Source organism: Pinus tabuliformis, chromosome 7 (assembly GCF_031772625.1).
Source record: "Pinus tabuliformis cultivar Carrire ecotype Pingquan chromosome 7, CPIR1, whole genome shotgun sequence".
Classification (NCBI taxonomy): Eukaryota; Viridiplantae; Streptophyta; class Pinopsida; order Pinales; family Pinaceae; genus Pinus; species Pinus tabuliformis.
In genome coordinates, this window is record NC_142293.1 from 2,031,130,506 (window position 1) to 2,031,137,250 (window position 6,745).

The window sequence follows — 6,745 nt, forward strand, 5'->3', positions numbered from 1 at the left end:
GAAGGAAATGTTGGCAATACTCCATGCACTTAAGAAATGGCGACCCTACCAAATGGTAAGACACTTCAAGGTAAAAACAGATCATGATAGCCTTAAATACGTTTTAGAACAAAGATTATCCTCTGAAGAGCAAAAAAAGTGGGTCACAAAGATGTTGGGTTATGACTTTGAAATCATCTACAAAAAAGGGAAGCAAAATGTGGTGGCAGATGCACTCTCAAGAAAGGATGAGGATGTGGAAGCATTGTTGTGTGCCATTTCTATTATCCAACCAGATTGGATAAACGAAGAAAGGGAGGAATGGAAGAATGACGAAGAAGTGTGGGCACTTATTCGAAAGCTACAACAAGATTCCAGTACTTCTGATACATTTAGCTGGAAAAATGATTCGTTATGGTACAAAGATCGCTTATACCTCTATAAGAATTCCCAGCTAAAACAAAAGATTCTTATGGAATTGCACACTTCTCCCTTAGGAGGGCACTCAGGATTTTTAAAAACTTAGCACAGGGTTAAGAAGGAATTTTTTCGGGATGGCCTTAAATCAGATATTCAAAATTTTGTGGCAGAATGTTTGGTTTGCCAACAAAATAAAGTTGAAACAATTACGACACCGGGTCTATTACAACCTTTATCCATTCCAAGCCAACGTTGGGAGGAGGTTTCAATGGATTTTATCACAGGTTTACCCAAGTCTGAGGGAAAGAGTGTCATCATGGTGGTAGTTGACAGACTTACCAGGTATGCACACTTTTGTGCATTATCACATCCATTTAAAGCCAGTACAGTTTCTACTGCATTTATGGAAATAGTTCAAAAGCTACATGGAAACCCAAAGATTATTGTAAGTGACAGAGATCCCATTGTCACTGGAAATTTTTGGATAGAATTATTTTCTTGTCTTGGTACTCAGTTAGCTCATAGCTCATCTTATCATCCTCAATCTGATGGGAAAACTGAGATAGTAAACAAATGTTTGGAAGGATATCTTCGTTGCTTTGTATCTGATAAACAGACAAATGGGTCAAATGGTTGCCTCTAGCTGAATGGTGGTATAACACTTCCTTCCATACAGCAACAAAAATGACCCCATTTATGGAACTTTATGGGTATCAACCACCATCCATCACATCATATTTAAGAGAAAATTTTAAGGTTCAGGCAGTGGAACATCACATCAAACATCAACAACAAGTCCTCCAACTCTTAAAGGATAACCTCGTGTTGGCACAAAATAGAATGAAACAACAGGCAGATCAACATCGCAGTGAAAGAAGTTTTGATGTAGGTGATTGGGTATTCCTACGGCTACAACCATATAAGCAAATGTCCCTAAAGCAAGCTAAGAAGGATAATAAATTATCACCAAAGTATTATGGTCCGTACAAGGTGTTGCAAAAGATTGGTACTATGGCATACAAATTGGAGCTTCCTGCAGCTTCTCGATTGCACCCAGTTTTCCATGTTTCATGTTTAAAGAAGGTTATAGGCGACAAGCTCCCAATTCAAACAATATTTCCAGAACTTGACGAGGAAGGAAAAATTATATTGGAACCGGAAGCAGTCACAGAAACAAGAACTCGACAGCTACGAAATCGATCAATTTCAGAGTATCTTGTCAAGTGGAAGAACTTATCCGCTGAAGATTCCACATGGGAGGATGAGAATTTTATGCAGAAGTATCCAAAACTACTCAATCGTTGAGGACAACACTTTTTTGAAGGAGAGGGGCATGTTGGGTCCCTATAATACTAATGATTACCCCATTACTATTGTAGTTATACCCCTTATTTATATTGTTGTGCCCCTATTACCCCCATATTGTTATTTCTGTGCCCCATAGAATCCCTCTATTGTTATTTTTGTGGCTTTATATTATTATTGTTAGGTCGGCTGGATTATATTGTGACTCCTTAGACTCCTATATATAGAAAGGAGGTTTTGTCATTTGTATCATCCAATAATTGTTCATTTATGTAATATAAAGGAGGTTGCCCCCTCGAAGAGGCTGAATTCTAAGGCGTTGATCTACCTTTTCTATCTTTTCTTGAGCTGGTTTCATAACAGTGGTGATGGGTTAGGACAAGAATTCTGGGTAGAGGCGGTGGAGACTGCATGTTACCTAGTTAATAGATCACCTTCATCATCATTGGAGGATAAGTCTCCACATAAGGTATGAACTGGTAAGAAACACTCTCGTTCACATATGAGGGTATTTGGATGTGATGCATATGTATATGTTCCAAAGGAGAAAAGAAACAAGTTGGATAGTAAATATGAAAGGTGCATCTTTATTGAGTATAAGTATGGTTTAAAAGGTTATAAGCTTTAGAACCCATAAACAAGGAAGGTTGTGTACAACCAAGATGTGGTGTTTAGAGAGGTGAAATATGTTATTAAATATGAAATCCTACCAAATGAACCTGAGAAGATAGAGTTTGAGCTAAACGAGGAAGAATTAGACTCTACAATAGAATAAGAATCAAAAGATGAAGAGCCACAAACTCCAGCTGTGAGAAGATTAGTTCGAGAAAGAAGGCAACCAGAAAGGTATATTCCATCTTCTTTCTATTCAATTTTTTCTTTATCTATTACTGATGATGATTCCAAAACCGTCGAGGAGAGAGTAGATTCGAAGGATGGAAAACTCTTGAAAGAGGCCACGGTTGATGAAATTACATCTTTGGACAAAAATGAGGCTTAGGATCTGGTGGAGTTACTGGCTGGAAGGAAACCCATTGGAAGAAACTGGGTGTTTAAGAAGAAGATGAGTGAAAAAGGAAAGGTGGAGAAATACAAAGCTCAGATGGTAGAAAAAGGTTATTCCCAAGTGCGGGGAATTGATTTTGGTGATATTTTTTCTCCTGTTTCCAAGGTAGCTTCTATTAGATTACTTTAATATGTTGTTGTTGCTTTTGATTTTGAGGTAGAACAGATGGATGTGAAGACAACATTTCTTCATGGGTACCTAGAAGAAGAGATCTACACGAAGCAACCTGAAGGCTTTGTGGTGAAGGGAAAGAAAGAATTGGTATGCAGGTTAAAACAGTCAGCAAGGATGTGGTATCAGAAATTTGATACATTTATATGGGGACTTGGCTTCACCAGAAGTAAAGTGGATCACTGTGTGTATTTTAAATTAATTGGTGACCGTGTTTTTTATCTGGTCTTTTATGTGGATGATATGTTGCTGATTGGAAATGACATAGAAATTGTCTAGGATTTGAAGACCCAATTATCCTCCAAATTCAACATGAAGGATCTTGGTACTGCAAACTACATTTTGGGCATGAAATTAAACAAGATCGGGAAAAAAGGAAGCTCTGGTTAAACCAGAGGAAGTATGTCAAGACAATATTGAAGAGGTTTAATATGCAGGATAGTAAATCAGTGAAGGTTCATATTTCTGTAGGTGTAAAATTATTTGTTCAACAATGTCCCAAGACACAAGAAGAGGAAGAGGACATGTCCTATGTTCCATACGCAAGTTCAATCACTAACCTATTGTATGCAGTGGTCTGTACTAGACCAAACATTGCACATGTAGTGGGAGTATTGAGCAGGTTTATGTCAAAACCAGGGAAAGAGCATTGGACAACAGTGAAGCAGGTTTTCAGGTATTCACGCGACACTAGTGATTATGGTATGTGCTACCAAGGAAGACTAGGATTGGACAGAGTTTTTGACATCTGTGGCTTTGTTGATGTAGACTAGGTTGAAGATTTGGATCAGAGAAGATCTACAAGTGGGTATGTGTTTAACCTATTTGGAGGTCTAGTCAGTAGGATGAGCAAGAGACAGTCTGTAGTGGCACTTTCAACTAGAGAGATAGAATACATGGCATGATCTAGATTTAAACAAGAACACAAAAAATCACAAATATAACCATAAATACAAAGATGTAGCAGAAAAAACACTTCATTTGATTAATATCAAATACTAAAATATGCTTACAAATAGAATGGAAATAAGACTAGCTCGAGCAATGGTAGCTTATCTCTAAAAAGAGATGTGACAGCTACATGCCTCTGAACTATGTTACAATGAGGCTCAAGGGCCTATTTATTATTTTAAAACATGAGAAAGTTCTAAACAACCAAAACCCTAACACCAAGAGTTTGTGGGCCCCGTTGATGTTAGTTGGGCAGCCAACTTCCCGGGGTCATAACTTGGTCATATTATCTCCATTTTGCACGTATGATACCTTGTTGGAAATGTATCTCCAATTACTACAGGTTTTGCTGCATGTCCATGCTTACGACAAGGGGCATGCTGCAAACCTAAAAAAACACCGTTTAGGGGGTCAAAACTGCTCCGGAAGTTCAGGACTCGAAAAACTACTAAAAATAGTAAATGCTGAAATAAACAAGGAAACAAATGAAACTGACTAGAGGTCTAGGTGGGATAGTTGGGTGGCCACTAATATTCACCTGGATCATTCCTCCCCCCTTAGGAAGTAATGGCCTCCATTGTGTGCAGAGCTTCCATGAGGTGAGGAAATTTCTATTGAACCTGGTCCCTGGTGGAGGAGTTGGCCAACTTTGACAACCCGACATAGTTGGATCTTTTGCTGGTGAGTATTCTTGACCCATGTGTCCATAATTTGATTAGTTGTGGCCTGTTCCATGTAGTCTTGGTTCAACTTTTTTGGTGTGAGTTGTTCTACAATGTCTGAGGTGTCCAACAATGGTGGGAAGTATGGTCGAAGGTGGTCCACATTGAACACTGGGTGCAGGCCAAGGAATGGGGGAATTCTGAGCTCAAAGGAATTATCTTCCACAAACTTGGTAATGGTGTAAGGACCATATCAAAGTGGTCTGAGCTTCCGATGGGCTCCAATAAGGCATTATTTTTGCGAATGCATCCATACTTTATCGCCCACCTAGAACTTGTGTGGCACTTGATGTTGATCATGTCGTTGCTTGTATTTGGAATTTGACTTCTCCATGACGTCATGAACCTACTGGTAGATGTGTTGAATGAGTTCAATAAATTTGGTTGATTTATCAACCTTAGGCAATACATGTGTGGATTTTGTCTGCGTAGTCACATGAGGCATGGCAAAACCAATCAGAAACAATGGTTGAAATCCTAGACCCACTTGAAAGGGACTGCAACCAGTCAAGCTATGGAGAGCTCTATTATAACTGTGCTACACATATGGAAGATGCTCACCCCATGTTCAAAGATGCTAGGAGTTTTTAATGCCGAGTATGTGCACTATCATCTTGTTGACGACCTCAGTTTGGCCATCGGTTTGGGGATGGAAGGAAATCGATTTGGTGAGCTTGGTGTCCAATAGTGTCCAGAAGATTGACCAGAATGTGCTCAGGAACCTACTATCCCGATCTGATATAATGGTTTGCGGGATCCCAAAATGTACCCATACTCATTCAAAGAAGAGTTTGGCAGTGTCCTCTATTGTGATACTCTTCTTGCATGCCACCAATATAGCCATCACAGGAGGCTAGACATATAGTCCATGGAGATGGATTCCCATGGTTGGTTGGGAGTAGGAAAAGGAGTGTACAAGCCTTTCTTCTTAATGGTTAGCTTGGTGATGGTGCAGGCAGTGCAAGATCTGATATATTTCCCAACATCCAGTCAGAGTTTGGGTCAATAAAAGTACTTTTTTAGTACAACCACAATTTTATCCACACCAAAGTGTCCTGCAACCCAACTGGAGTGCACCTCCCAAATCAGCTTGGCACGCTCGCTTGAAGAAACACAAAGACAGCCTAAGTAGCATAACAATTCATCCTGGAGGTGGAAATCAAGAACTTTCTTGCCAACTACTAGCATCTAGTATGTTTAGGTGAACTATGGATCTTTTTTATATAGTTGTGGCCATCCAGAGGTCTCGTAGCCACAAGAATTAAGAACAGTAGTTAGTGTTGTAACTGGGGGCCCACTGAGGCAATCTGTAACATGATTTTTTCTCCCCTTTTTGTATTTAATGTTCAAGTCGACTTGTTGCAGATATGTAGACCACTTCTAATGGCGATCGTTTTGCAGCTTCCCCTGTGTCAGTATAAACTAAAGAGGTCGGCGATTGGTGTGGATGCCTATCTCCTTCCCCAGAGTGTAGTGCTTCCATTGTCGGCAAGCCTACACGATGGAATACATCTCTTTATCATAGGTGGGGTACTTCCGAATTGTATCGAAAAGTTTCTCACTATGATAGGCCACTAGATTCCCATGTTGGGTGAGGACTGTACCAATAGCATAGTCTGAGACGTCTATCTTGATTTCAAATGGTTGTTGCAAGTTTGGCAATGTGAGTATTGGTGCAGAGCAAAGGCAGTGCGTCAACTCAATGAACGCCTTCTATTGGGACTCAGACCAGGAAAATTTTCTTTTTCCATGCCCTTAGTAATTTGACTCAAAGGCCAGCTGATATGGGAGAATCCCAACACGAATCTCTGATAGAAATTTGTAAGGCCCAAAAAGCTGTGAAGCTTCGTTAGAGTGGTCAGGGCTATCCAATCCCAAATGACTTGGATCTTGGTCGGGTCCACATGCACGTCATGCTCATCTATGATGTAACCCAAGTATTGGACCTGGCTCATGCTAAAGGTGCATTTCTCCAAGTTGGCACACATTTTGTCCTACCGAAGGGTTTAAAGGACCTGCCAGATGTTTTGCAAGTGTTCTTCCCAACTCTTGTTGAAGATGAGAATGTCATCCAGATAAACCACCACGAATGAGTTGGTGAAGGGCCGCAAGATGTCATCCATTAGCCTCA